Genomic DNA, 15,493 nt, shown 5'->3' with positions numbered 1-15,493 from the left:
ATGGAATTGTCTCCTCTGAAGCACATGGAGGATAAATACAAAAAACTAATAATTCAATTAGAAAGACTCAAAAGAGAAGGTAAGAACTAGGGGAATGGAAACTGGAAAGGCAACTGATCAGATATGCCACATAGGTCTATGCACAAGGCCAACAGGGGGCCAAACAGAACATGAAGTCAGAATCTGAATGGATGTTACTGATGGACTACCCAGGATATATGAAAATATATATAGTAAAAGAAGGCTAAAGGATATGTGCCCCTATGCTGCAGTACAAAGAGGGACCTTTTTGGCAGGGGAAGGACAGCCTTAATTCCCATCAGTCACTGGGATGACTAAAGATGCTAATGGACTCAACCAAAAAAATGGCCAGAGGCCAGAAACGAAAGGAAAAGAAAAAGTGTGTAGGTGCACCCCATCCACAGCACTATAGAATGAAACATTCCCAGCCCCATGACCTAGGTAAACTCCTACCCCGTGAAGAGATGATTCTTGTTTGAGAGGCATTATAGGAAGGCTGTTAGAGTCCAATAGCCATCTGAATTCCAGTAAATGACCCAGATTCCCATATGGGGGGCGGGTAATTCTGAATTATCAGTAATCCCCATGACATCTTCCCGACACACTCCCATGGCTATCTCTAGGCTATCTTTACTCTCTACTTCCCAGTTATGTTTCCCCGAAGTGAAGACGTTTTTTCCCAAAACACAAAGCAAGTGTTGAAATCTCTCCGCAAATTGTGTGTTGTTCTGAGGAGTCCTCCATCCAGTACAGTAGCTCCACGCTGTAGAAAATACTGGCCGATAACTGGCCGGTGCTCCGTTTTTCATGTATCTCCCTCCTTGGGAGATGATAAGTTCGTGGTGAGCTGTGTCTTCAACATTTCCTTCATCATTGGTGTCTGTCACACAGTCTTCACATTTAGAACTTGAGGGGAATAGTTCACATCTCCTTGGTTCTCACACCTGACCAGCACATCTTTTGGATCCTAGAGCAACTCCAGGCTGGAGGCCTGGCTTTTCTCTCCCACTTCTAAGATGAGCTTCTTCATGGAAGTGATCACTTTATTGAGCATTAACATGTTCTCATTCATTTTCTTCTGTGTTTCTTCTTCTCCTCTCAGTCTCTGAAGAATCAGTTGCTCTTCATCAGCCAGGAAGTGGTGTACTTTTGAAAATTCCGTGCTGATTCTCATTTGCTGATTCTTTATCGTTTCCTTCCACTTTGTAGCATTCTTCAGTTCTGTTTGCTGTAACTGCATAACTGTCTTCATCTGACTGTAAGACTACATTCAGAACTGCGAAGTTTCTCTCGGTAGTTCTGAAAGGCCTCGTCGATGGGAGCCATGGTGTGGGCCCGGTGCTCCCGGGACTCCCTGCAACCAAGCACACAGGCCGCTGGTCAACCTCGCAGAAGAGCCGCCCCGGTTCCCAGTGGCAGCTTCACAGGTTCTGAGGCGCTGGGCCCTGGTGCCGGCGCCGCCTCTTTTCCGTCATCCTGGCCAGGGCGGGGTGCTGGAGCTGGTGACGCCCCCGCTGGACGGCATCATCCTGCCTGGAGTAATCCGGCAGAGCCTCCTGGACCTGGCTCAGAGCTGGGGGGAGTTCCGGGTGGCGGAGCACGCCATCACCATGAAGGAGCTGCTGCGGGCGCTGGAGGAGATGCGCGTGCGGGAAGTCTTCGGCTCCGGCACCGCCTGCCAGGTGTGCCCTGTGCACCAGATCCTGTATGAGGGCCAGGCCGTCCACATTCCCACCATGGAACATGGGCCCGAGCTCATCCTGCGCTTCCAAAAGGAGCTGCAGGTGATCCAGTACGGAACAAACTCAAGAGTGGATGCTCCCAGTGTGACGCCGCGGGCTGTACCATCCAGGCCCCCTCACCCTCGCCTCCTCGGTGACTCACCTCAAGAGCAATGTGAAAGACGGGGAGACTGGGGGGCGGGGGCAGACGCCGGGCTCCAGGGCGCCCCCGTGTGGTCGCTACACTCCCAAAGCCATAGGGGCCGACCCCGGCGACCAGACGCCAGCCCCGCATCTCGGGCCTCGGGCCTCGGGGACCAGGCTCCCTCGCTGCTCCGTTTCCGGGGGGTTGATGAGGTACCGCGGCCCCTACTTTGCGTCTCTCCGTGCTCAGGCCGGACCCCAGTGCTGCCGGTTTTTTTTTTTTTTTCCTCTCTGTGCTGCAATTTTGAAATAAAATGCCAAAGAACAAGAAAAAAAAAAAGGAAGAATAAAGGGACTTTTTTTTTAATTCGAATTTATTACATTGGGGTTAATTTACCTAAAAATACTCCACATAAACTTCTACATTTTGAAAAGTTAGAGCTTACAGATAAAAGTTGAAATTTGGCATCTTAGGTAAACCTAGCACCACCAGGAATGGTAAAAATTGAAATATGTTTGGCAGGATATAATGGGAAGTCTAACATCACTAGTCATATGAGTCTAATCACAGGGAAACAATAGGCCCTGAGGATACTAACTGTCTCTCTACAATTATTAAGGAACCTTAATACTCAAATGTCCTCTTTTCCCCATTTCTAATATACTTATCTTTATACAAAATAAATTATACTTCACCATTAAAAAAAATTAAGAGTGGGAATGTAAGAGGGAGGAAGAGGAAGGGTTTGAGCATGGGTGGTAGGGAGTATGAGGGAAAATGTCACTAAATCTGTATATATGAAATACATGAAACTTATATAACTTAAATAAAGTTTTTTTTAAAAATAAAGAGCCAAAATAAACCACAAGGATTCCATCATGGGGGCTCCACCCTGATGACCTTGTATAATCCTAAACACCTCACAAAAAATCACCTCCTTCTAAACATCATCAAGTTTTCTCCCTCTTAATACCTCACAATGAGAATCAAATTTCAACACTTGAACATTCAAATTGTATCCCAACCATAGCAGTCTAACCCTTAGTACCTCCCCGCAGGGCCTCACTGGAAGATAGGGCTTTACAGAGGCTATCAAGTTAAAATAAGATGTTTTTGGTGGGCTAATCCAACATGACTAGTGTCCTCCTTAGGAGGGGAATTTTGGACATGGACACACACACACACACACACAGAGAGAGAGAGAGAGAGAGAGAGAGAGAGAAGAGCAGGTGAAGATAAAGTTAGGGATCTGATATAGAACCACAAGCTAACAGAAACCAAAGATCACTGCCAACCACCAAGATCGAGGAGAGAATTATGTTGAGGATGCTTCTCCACAGGTCTCAGAAAGCATCCGTACTGCTGATACCTCTATCCTGTACTTCTGGCCTCCAGAACTGTGAAACAAAAACGAGCTGCTGTTCTGAGCCACCCTGCTTTCAGTATTTTATTATGGCAGCTGCAAGAAACTAAGGCATCATGTAAATGAGCCACTTCAGAAGCAGCTCTTCCAGTTCAGGTCAAGCTTTCGGATGGCATAGCCTTGACCCTCAGCCAGGCCTACAGGTTAAGCAGCTTCTCCACTTCTGACTCATGGAGATTGTGAGATATATATATGATGTTTTCAATGTTTTATGGACCGGCTTTTGCCCTACCACCATCAAAACAAATCCATATGTTGAAGCTTGTCAACACTGAAAAGTAACAACAAAGAAAAATATTTCCATGTGCAACAAACTCATTTGGAAATAAGCAAAAAGGATCATATTCCAGGATGCACACTAGGAAAAGCCACAGTTACACATGAATAAGGAAAAGGAAGGGAAGTCTTTTATTAGCACAAAGAGATGAATCACACAAGCTTCTTGGATACATAGGGCATTGGTCTTGAAGACCTGAGGCAGGAGCTGGCATCAGCTTGTTGGTGGAGGTGCATTGCTGGGCAAATGTTCAATCCAGAACACTTTATTTGAATTGTTGCAGTATAAAACAACAGTAAAGACAAATTTAGTTACAGAAATACATGCCCACATGTGAGATTAGCAAAACATAGGATTAACTCACTAGGCTAATCCTCCACCTGCGGCGCCAGTACCCCGGGTTCTAGTCCCGTTTGGGGCGCCGGATTCTGTCCCGGTTGCCCCTCTTCCAGTCCAGCTCTCTGCTGTGGCCCAGGAGTGCAGTGGAGGATGGCCCAAGTGCTTGGGCCCTACACCTGCATGGGAGACCAGGAGGAAGCACCTGGCTCCTGGCTTCTGATGGGTGCAGCGCGCCGGGAAGAGCGGCCATTTGGGGGGTGAACCAATGGAAGGAAGACCTTTCTCTCTCTCTATCTCACTGTCTAACTCTGCTTGTCAAAAAAAAAATAGGGTGCATTTTGGGAGAAGGCGCTTGTCCTGGGATTTTTAGAAAGTCTTTAAAAACAATATCTAGTCAGGTATGAAGTCTCCTGTTTCATAACTCCCAGCTCTAACTTTGTCTGGGTTTAGCAAGAATGAGTTCATCTTAGCAAGTTTCACTTACCTGAAGTGTGACTGTATTTGGAGCAGGGACTTCACAGAGATGAAGGAAGGGCGTAGGGACTTCACAGAGATGAATGAGGTCCTAACGGTGGGAACCTAATCCAATATGACTTGTGTCCTCAAAATAGGAGGAAGAGACATCAGGGGTGTAGATGTCAAGAAAAAATGCCATGTGCACACTCAGAAAGAAGATGGCCATCTGCAAGCTACAGAGAACAGCTTCAGGGGAAACCCAGCCTGTTGACTCTTTGATTTTGGGCTGCCAGCCTCTCAAACTGTGAGAAATAAATTTCTGTTGTTGGTGCCAGCACTGTGGCATAGCAAGTTAAGCCTCCACTTGCAGCCCTGGCATCCCAGATAGATGCCGGTTCAAGTCCCAGAAGCTCTACTTCTGATCCGGCTCCCTGCCACTGTGCCTAGGGAAGCAGCAGAACATGGCCCAAGTGCTTGGGCCCCTGCGCCCATGTGAGAAATCCAGAGGATGACTCTGGCTCCTGATTTCATTCTGGCCCAGTTCCTCCCATTGTGCCCATTTGGGGAGTGAATCAGTGAATGGAAGATCACTGTCTCTCCCTCTGTCTGTAACTCTGCCTTTCAAATAAAATCAATAAAAATAATCTTAAAATAAATTTTAAAAACTGGCTTGGAAGCAGGCCTCCCCTGGACTGTCCTCACCATGGCCCTTCTCAGAATCAGAAACACTCCTCAGGGCCAATCTGGTCTGTGTCCTTTTGAAATGTTACATGCCCAACCATTTCTCATTAATAACTACTGCGAGGCTGAGATTGCAAAGGAAATGAAACACACCACTTCTCTTTCTCAGTTAAAAGGGCATTGCGGAGCACCTGGAAAGTCTTTCCCGGGAACTGAGAGAGCCGTTATGTGAAGCAGCTGCCTTAGTTCTTGTTACGATTTACCTTGCTCCATCCCTTTAGCCCTTTATAGGAGGATCCTTTCACTGCTACTGTTTTCCCCTTCTGCAGAAAAAGGCTGTGACTCCTGGAGCCATTGCACTCAGGTGAAGCCTGGGAGTCAACAATAGCAGAAAAACTGAGGACCTCGGCCACTCAACAGAGGACAAACCAATCCAGTGTTCCTGTGAGCCTCTAGAGGTCCTCAGATCTCTCTTCAAAAAGAAAAGAAAAACAACAGATAAGTTACCTCCTCTTAAGCCATGTCTTCACCAAGGGGTTTATTCTTCCTCAGACTCCTTTATATGAACAGACCCATTGGTAACTCCAAACAGGGTATACCTGTTACAATGAGTCTAGATGAATCAAACACACATAGAGCAGTTACTCTGGCTGTAACTGAATATTCAAAGCATAATCGTAAGACTTACGATTGTTATCTCTTGAGTGTGGTCCAAGCACAAAAACAAGCTCACACCCGGGATACATATTTCCTGGATGTAATCATCCTACAGAATGGACACCTAGAACTTTTTGTTCATTTAAAATTTCTAATGCTCTTAGGCAAGGGAGTTTCTCTCATGAGCTCCATCAAAATTGCATTTTAGATGCTGCTTCCTCGATCATTGTGTACATACTGTCATGCTATAACTGCTGTAAAAAATGTAGTAGGACCCATCTTTTGGATAAAGAAAAAAACTGGGCTGTGAAAACCCACTTCCTCTGACCCCGGCCCCCTTGCCCCTACCCAGCCCATAGTAGTTCCCCAGCGTGTGCCCACAAAGAACGTGAACAGAACAGGGCACTTGGAGTGATGGAGCAGCAGAAGAGACACGGCTGAGGCATTGTTGCTTCGCTGACGGACAACCGCCTGGGTTACCTGACATGATTGCCTGACACAGTTACATGACTGACCCCTGGGGATTCAAGTGCACTGTGGAGAAAGGCTTCCACCACTTGCCAAAATGAACTCTGCAGAAAAATGAAGAAAACTGGAGAACTCCGCCAAAAAGTTGCAGACCATAAATAGCCACATTCCTCCAGAGTCTTTAATTCATCCACAGCCATTGATAAAAGGTTTTGGCCTCATGGTTGGGAAGAAAAAGAAAAAAGATTGAAATATGTGGCCTGTCCAGCTTTGAGTACAGGGTTCATACTGGGTTTTAACTGGCTTCGGCAGCAGTGGCACAGCCTGTTAGCAGATATTGGCAACAGACCAACGCCCATGGTGAAACCTTCATGTATCACACCCTCACAGCTGGCTCCCATGAAGACATGCAAGGATACTGTCTTTAGGGTGGCTTAAGAAGCATGTTTTCATGTGAGGCACTGTACCATCTTTATGAGCTAGCTATAAAATGTCTAAACCATGTACTTTTCACAGATTATTCACAATTATTCAATGATTGCAAAGCTTATTTACTATAAATTGCAGGACATGTAAAGGAACCTCAGCTTTCAGGTGTGAGGTTTTTAACAAATCAAGCATATAAAATATAATCACAAAATAGGAAATTTGTATTTCTGCTTTAAATGTATTTGCTACTCTTTAAACTGAAGAATTTTACCCATGTGCTCTTTTAAATATTACTAAAAGCCTCTGATATAACTGTATTAGAAAGCTTTTTAACGCTTACCATTTATTCTCAAAATGTCAATTTTTCTTTTATGTAAAATTTAGTACTAACAATTGTTAACAATAACAAATATTTACAAATACATATATGTATATATATACATATACACATCCATAAATCTTACATATAACCAAATTTGTTTTCATACATAAAATTTATGAAATAAAAGCAAATATTTGAGTCTTAAATTCAGATATATTTTACCTTAAACAAATGATTAGATTTTTGACAAAAAATGTTCATGGAAATGATTGCATTAAAGAAGACACAATAGTTTCAGATATGCCAAGTAACTAGAAGAAAAATTCAGGCATTGTGGTTTCCTTCTGGACTTGAAGGTGACAAGGATTCTATAACTATCAGGCAATTACTCATAAACTCTCTAATGGCATTAAACATCATTGCAGTCACTCATTATATTATCTGACAGATCATTCCAGAATTTTGTAATCCAGGAAAAGCTTAAAGTTCATATGTGTTGCAATAAACATTGAGGTGCAGACAACTCTTTTATTTGCCGATTTAATTTCTTTTTTTTTTTCTCTTTCTTTTGACTGGCAGAGTGGACAGTGAGAGAGAGAGACAGAGAGAAAGGTCTTCCTTTTCCATTGGTTCACCCCCAAATGGCCGCTGTGGCCTGCGCACTGTAGCCGGCGCACCAGGATGATCGGAAGCCAGGAGCCAGGTGCTTCCTCCTGGTCTCCCATGAGGGTGCAGGGCCCAAGCACTTGGGCCATGCTCCACTGCACTCCCGGGCAGCAGCAGAGAGCTAGACTGGAAGAGGAGCAACGGGGACAGAATCGGGCATCCCGACCAGAACTAGAACCTGGGGTGCTGGTGCCGCAGGCGGAGGATTAGCCTATTGAGCCACAGCGCCGTCTGAGCCAATTTAATATCTTTTGGGTAAATTCCAAAGAGTGGGATGGCTGGGTTGTATGGTAGGGTTATATTCAGGTTTCTGAGGAATCTCCAGACTGACTTCATATGTGTCTCCTGCTTACTGTATTGGTAAACATCTTTGAAAAAACTACATGTACTTTAAATAGAGCAAAGAAGTAGCCTAATTGATAAATTAGGAGAAATGTTTGTAAGACATCACCTGAGATGACAAAATTAGAATTTGATTTCATCATTCATTCATACTCTTGGTCATTATATTCGAGTATTGTACATGGGAGTCTATTCTGTTCAAAGATCAGTGCAGTAGGAGGTTTGATTTTCTGATAGGATTTTGAAGCTATTCAGAAAGCTAGGATGTTATATGCACAAAAGATGGAGATAAATCATTAGGCACAGAAGGAGCCTCCCATTTAAAATGGGTACTGACTGAGACTTAATAGAAACTGACCAATTAACCAACTCTACTAATTAGGCAATAGCCCATTATTGAGATAATTCGCTGCCCCAAGTCTAACACTTCTCTAATAACCAAATAATAATGTGGGCTATATCTCAAACAAAGCTGGGATTGGAAAGAATTTGCATTTCACTTTTACTTTTATTATTAATCATAATATATCTTTTTTGTTTTTGACAGGCAGAGTGGACAGTGAGAGAGAGAGACAGAGAGAAAGGTCTTCCTTTTGCCATTGGTTCACCCTCCAATGGCCGCCGCGGCTCGCACGCTGCAGCTGGCGCACCACGCTGATCTGAAGGCAGGAGCCAGGTGCTTCTCTTGGTCTCCCATGGGGTGCAGGGCCCAAGCACTTGGGCTATCCTCCACTGCACTCCTGGGCCACAGCAGAGAGCTGGCCTGGAAGAGAGGCAACCGGGACAGAATCCAGTGCCCCGACCAGGACTAGAACCCGGGGTACTGGCGCCACAGGCGGAGGATTAGCCTATTGCGCTGTGGCGCCAGCCAATCATAATATATAATAATATATTATTATATTTATATATATTTATACTATTATAAATAAAAATTATTTTAAAAAGAAAAAAGAAAAAAACTAATGTATATTGTCAAACTTTTTTTAAACTTTTATTTAATGAATATAATTTCCAAAGTACAGCTTATGGATTACAATGGCTTTCTCCCCCACCCATAACTTCCCTCCCACCCCCCGCTCTCTCTCCCCTTCCATTCACATCAAGATTTACTTTCAATTCTCTTTATATACAGAAGATCAATTTAGTACATAGTAAGTAAAGATTTCAACAGTTTGCACCCACACAGAAACACAAAGTGTAAAAGACTTCAGTGCCAAAGCAATCTAAGCTAAAATTGGCAAATGGGATTACATCAAATTGAGAAGCTTTTGCACTGCAAAAAAAAAAAAATACTCAGCAACATGAAGGAGCAACGGACACAACAGGAGAAATTATTTGCAAACTATACATCTATTAAATGAATAATAATCAGATACATAAAGAGATCAAGAAACTCAACAACAACAAAACAAACAACCCAGTTAAGAAATGGGCATTTTTAAACAAGAAAATCCAAATGGCCAACAGACACAAGAAAAAAACTCAGGATCACTAGCAATCAGGGAAATGCAAATCACAACCACAATGAGGTTTTACCTCATCCCTATTAGAATGGCTTTCAAACAGAAATCAACAAACAACAGGTGCTGGTGAGGCTCTGGGGGAAAAGGTACCCAAATCCTCTGTTTTTAGGAATGTAAACTGGTACAGCCACTATTGAAAATAGTATGCAGATACCTCAAAAAATCTGAATATAGACTTACAATATGACCAAGCCATCCCACTCCTGGGAAATTATCCAAGGAAAGTGAAATCAGCAAGAAAAAGTTATCTGTACCCCATTCTTATTGCAGCTCAATTCACAATAACTAAGATATGGAATCAACTCAAATGTCCATCAACTGAAGACTGGATAAGAAATTATGGGACATGTACATCATAGAATACTATACAGCGTTGAAAAAAAAGTGAAGTCCTATTACTTGCAACAAAATGGATGAAACTGGAAAACATCATACTTAGTGAAATAAGCCAGTCCCAAAAGAATAAATACCATGTTTTCCCTGATCTGTGATAACTAATAGAGCACCTAAAAGGTAATCTATAGAAGCGAAATAGACACTTTGAGATGCAATGAGTTTGAACAGCCCTTTTACTGACTATTGAGAAACAGTTCTTTTTCCATACCATCTGTTGAATTCTTTACTTAGTATAGAGGTAATTGCATGTGTATAATGCTAACTGAAAATGGATCTTAGTGAAAAATAAGAATGGGAGGGGAATAGGGGAATAGTAGAGTGTGGGTGGGAATGTAAGTACAGTGGGAAGAATCATATGTTCCTAAAGTTTTATTTATGAAATGCATGAAGTTTGTATTTTTTTAAATAGAAGGTTTCTGAGGAAAAAAGAAAAATAAGTAAATATTGTGGCATAATTGTACATACATAGGTAGAAAATGAACTTAGACCGCTACATCTCATCATATACAAAAATCAACTTAAGTCCCAGCTGCTCCACATCCAATCTGGCTCTCTGCTGTGGCCTGGGAAGGCAGTGGAGGATGGCCTTGGTTCTTGGGCCCCTGCATCTGTGGGAGACCCAGAGAGGGCTCTTGGCTCCTGGCTTCGGATCAGTGAATCTCCAGACATTGCAGCCAACTTGCGAGTGAAACAGCGGATAGAGGAGCTTAGTATAGAGGTAAATGCATGTGTATAATATTAATCGAAAATGGATCTTAGTGAAAAATAAGAATGGGAGAGGAAGGGGGTAGAGTGTGGGAGGGAAGGTAAGTACAGTGGGAAGAATCATGTTCTCTCTCCCTCTCCCTCTCTTTCTCTCTCTCTCTCTGCCGCTCCTACTCTCTGTAACTCTGACTTTCAAATAAATGAATAAATCTTTAAAAATCAACTTAAGATGCATCAAATATGTTAATGTAAGACTTTATATAACAAAACTGCCAGAAGAAAACATAGGAGAAAGATATCAAGACATTCGTGTTAGCACTGATTTCTGTTATGGGATTCCAAAAACAAAGGAAAGAAGCAAATCTAGACAAATGAGATTATATCAAATTCAAATGCTTCCTCAGAGCCAAGGAAACAATCAATAGCATAAAGAGACACTTGCCTGAATGGGAAAAAATATTTGCAAGTCACTTATGAAACATTAATAGCCAAAATATCAGTACCTCAAAATATTCAGCAATAGAAATCCATCACTGGCCGGCGCCGTGGCTTAATAGGCTAATCCTCCGCCTTGCGGTGCCGGCACACCAGGTTCTAGTCCCGGTTGGGGCGCCAAATTCTATCCCGGTTGCCCCTCTTCCAGGCCAGCTCTCTGCTATGGCCCGGGAAGGCAGTGGAGAATGGCCCAAGTGCTTGGGCCCTGCACCCACATGGGAGACCAGGAGAAGCACTTGGCTCCTGGCTTTGGATCAGCGAGATGTGCTGGCCGCAGTGGCCATTGGAGGGTGAACCAACGGTAAAAAGGAAGACCTTTCTCTCTGTCTCTCTCTCTCACTATCCACTCTGCCTGTCAAAAAAAAATCCATCAGTTAAGAAATTCACAAGAACTTGAATAAACAATTCCCAAAAAATAAACACAAATGGCCAAGAAATACAAGGAAAAATGGCCAATCCATTATCCAGCAAGAGATTGTAAATCTAAAGCGTAGGAATTTCTACATCACTTCAACTAGGATTGACATTTAAAAAGAAAGAATGAAACAACTGATTTTATGGGGCTGGTGCTGCGGCGCAGCAGGTTAATGCCCTGGCCAGAAGCGCTGGCATCCCATATGGGCACTGGTTCAAGTCCAGGCTGCTCCACTTCTGATCCAGCTCTCTGCTGTGACCTGGGAAAGCAGTGGAAGATGGCCCAAGTCCTTGGGCACCTGGACCTCCGTGGGAGACCCAGAGGAAGCTCCTGGCTTCTGGCTTCAGATTGACACAGCTCTAGCCGTTGAGGCCAATTGAGGAGTGAACCATCAGATGGAAGACTTCTCTCTCTCTCTGCCTCTCCTCTCTCTGTGTAACTCTCACTTTCAAATAAATAAATAAATAAATCTTTTTTAAAAAAAGAAATAAATTCTTATATTCTATTGGTGGAAATATAATTTAGTGTAGCCACTATGGAAAACAGTATGCATACTTCTTTCAAATATAGAAACAGAACTGCCAGATGACCCAGAAGTCCTACTACTGGGAATGTTTCTGAAAGGCATTGTATCAGAAAGAAACCTGCTCCACCATGTTCATCCCAGTGCTGCTCACAATTGCCAACATATTGATTCAATCGAGGGGTCCATCATCAAATGAATGGACAATGAAAATGTGATATTTAGACACAACAGACGACCTTTCAGCTAATTCTGTCATTTTCAGCAAAATGACAAGATATCACATTCAGTGAAATAAGCCAGATTCAGAAAAACAAACACTGTACATTCTCCCTATGTTAGTGTTAAAAATTAAAATGGGCCGGCGCTGCAGCTCACTAAGCTAATCCTCCGCCTTGCGGCACCGGCACACCGGGTTCTAGTCCCGGTCAGGGTGCCGGATTCTGTCCTGGTTGCCCCTCTTCCAGGCCAGCTCTCTGCTGTGGCCAGGGAGTGCAGTGGAGGATGGCCCAAGTACTTGGGTCCTGCACCCCATGGGAGACCAGGAGAAGCACCTGGCTCCTGCCATCGGATCAGCGCGGTGCGCCGGCTGCAGCACGCGAGCCGCGGCAGCCATTGGAGGGTGAACCAACGGCAAAGGAAGACCTTTCTCTCTGTCTCTCTCTCTCACTGTCCACTCTGCCTGTCAAAAAAAAATTAAAATGATTCAGTATGATTAGATCATCGATTTCTGAGGCTGAGAAGATAATAAGATGCTAACCATAGGGGAAGCTGGGTGTGCAGTATATTTGAACTCTGTATTATGTTGCAATTTTTTTGTAAAGTCAACTCATGCAAAAAAAATGTGGAATATGATGGATGGAAACTAACTCCTTTTGAATGTAGACTTCCCTTAGCAACTTGCTTAGGCAACCATAGAAATATTGATAAAATCTTAATAGAGCTGTGCCTGAATAAGTTAGCCAGCTCCCTTACTCATTGCATATTATAAATAATCACAAGTTAAAAATTCTGAACAGATGTGTTAAATCACACAGCCTTTAATTAAAGTGGTTTATAAGGAGATTATGAGTATGCTGGAAACCAGCTGACTTTTGTTTCCTGGGCTAAGAGAGGTGGCCTGGGGGTTCAGTCTCTCCGTCTTAGGTTCTGAGGGGCTGCGGGGAGCGGGAAGCCCAGCATCCCCAGTTTCGTAGGGCCTGGCCCCTGCAGTCTCCGAGTCCTGGGAGGCAGGTGCCTCTCCTCACTCGGTCCAGCCTTCACCTGCCCGGCCCCGCACGCAGCCCGCCAGGCCCTGTTACCTGTTCCTGTCTTCACCCGAGCAACACGAGCTGCTGCCCTGGAACCCTCACCAGCTCCCCTTCGGCTTCGTGGCTCTTGCCGAGAGCCTGGTCCCGGATGATGACCAGCGCCATGATTCAATCTTATCTGTCATTTTCACACTCGATGATGGCGCTGAAGAAGCACACTTCTGAAACGAGAAGGTATAAACTGAATGACCGAGGCTGGGGGTCGCTTTTCATGCCCTGGTAAGCCTGAGGCTAGACCTATAGCTGAGTAACCGGCTTCCCTTGAAGTCCCAACAGCAAAGCTCCAGGCCTTTCCAAACTCAGCTCACAGTAGTTGTAGTCCAGCATTGCGCGCAGGCGCACCTCTAGAGGGCAGAAGTTGCGCATGCGCAGAAAGGCCTGATGGCCAGCTTTGCTCAGTGCGCATGTGTGGGAGTTACACCCGGCAAACGTGAGGGATTGTGTTACGATCACACAACCCTGGGACTTTGACTGACTGTTGGGGATTTTGTGGAAAAGGAGCACTCATGCGCATGAGAAAGCAGTTTCTGCGCTCTACAGGAATAAAGTGACATTGAATTTCAGGATGCTGAAGGTCTAGTCCAGAATAAACTGCCCTAAGATCTTTCTCAGTCTGTGTATCTTTCAGTTTATTCGCTTTTCCCAAGCCTCTGGGCCCTAGTCAGTTTCAATGGGAATGTAACAGATGCGAAAACAAAATTGTGTTTTCGTGATTTCAGATACTGTGGCCATATGTGCCATCAAGTGCAAACTCAAGAGGAGAAACCAGTGAAAGTTTCCCAGGAGAAATGAAAATGCACTTCTAGGGGTCTCCTACCTCTCTCATTTAGCCCAGCCTTACCTTCATCTTTCATTTTTGCTGTTATTTCCCTCAATTGAATCATGAGCCAACCCATGCTTTACTTTGGAGCGTGATATTTATGAAGTTTTAAAAATGTGTATTCACTAATCTCAAACAGTCCATGTTTTGACAGTAGGCTAAATATTTTACCTGAAATTCCCAGGAATTTGCATTCTGTTCCATTGAGTGGTCTGTTTTGTGTGTGTGTATTCTTATCCATGCACCCTTTATTCTGTTCCAGTCATTGTACCTCTAAGCAGCAGTGCACAAACTGGAACCACAATCCAATTGTTCAAAGTGAGGTTTACAGTACTTTTAAGTTTTTAAAATTTGAAGGAAAAAAAAAAGACCTAAGAACCCCCAGACCTGCATTCCAAGCCAATACAAGTAATTTATTAGTTCAAAACATCTCACATTTCTCACACCCAGGCGGCATTAACTCATGTCAAAATCCAAATAGCTCCTGAACTAAAAATAATTAGTGAAATTTTAATTATGTATATTCTTCAAAGCATGAAATTTGGAGTTTCATATTGGAAATGCTATAAAAATTTTATAGCAAACCATAGGAACTAAAACATATTAACAAAATATATTCAATCACTTACATAACAAACAATGAACATGCAGTTCATTGTTGTACCTGACAAAATAAAAGTACCCATTTAAATTTTTGCACAATGCAATTTCAAATATATACAATACTTTTGAAAGATTGTATATGAGATGTAGAGTTAGAGACAGGGAGAGACAGGAAGGAAGGTCTTCCATCTGCTGGTTCACTCCCCAAATGGCCTCAATGGCCAGAGCTGGGCTGATCTGAGGCCAGGAGCCAGGAGCTTCTTTTGGGTCTCCCATGTGGGTGCAGGGACCCAAGTACTTGGGGCATCTTCTGCTTTCCTGGATCATAGCAGAGAGCTAGACTGGAAGAGGAGCAGCTAGGACTAGAACTGGTGCCTATATGGGATGCCAGCACCACAGGGGGAGGATTATCCCATGATGCTACAGTGCCAACCCCTATGTACAGTACTTTTAAAAAGCCCTGTAGGGTGGCCGGCGCCGTGGATTAACAGGCTAATCCTCCGCCTTGTGGCACCGGCACACCAGGTTCTAGTCCTGGTTGGGGCGCCGGATTCTATCCCAGTTGCCCCTCTTCCAGGCCAGCTCTCTGCTATGGCCCGGGAAGGCAGTGGAGGATGGCCCAAGTCCTTGGGCCCTGCACCTGCATGGGAGACTGGGAGAAGCACCTGGCTCCTGCCTTCGTATCAGCACGATGCGCCGGCCACGGCAGCCATTGGAGGGTGAACCAACGGCAAAAAGGAAGACCTTTCTCTCTGT

The 15,493-nt window shown here is 44.0% G+C and overlaps 1 pseudogene; it reads right to left on the bottom strand.

Moving 5' to 3' along the window:
* Window positions 1-309: 309 nt before the first annotated feature.
* On the bottom strand, window positions 310-2,037 carry LOC133749345 (E3 ubiquitin-protein ligase TRIM4-like; annotated as a pseudogene).
* Between the last annotated feature and the right edge of the window lie 13,456 nt (window positions 2,038-15,493).

Source organism: Lepus europaeus, chromosome 20, assembly GCF_033115175.1.
Source record: "Lepus europaeus isolate LE1 chromosome 20, mLepTim1.pri, whole genome shotgun sequence".
Lineage (NCBI taxonomy): Eukaryota > Metazoa > Chordata > Mammalia > Lagomorpha > Leporidae > Lepus > Lepus europaeus.
This window is presented reverse-complemented; position numbering and strand designations above follow the sequence as displayed.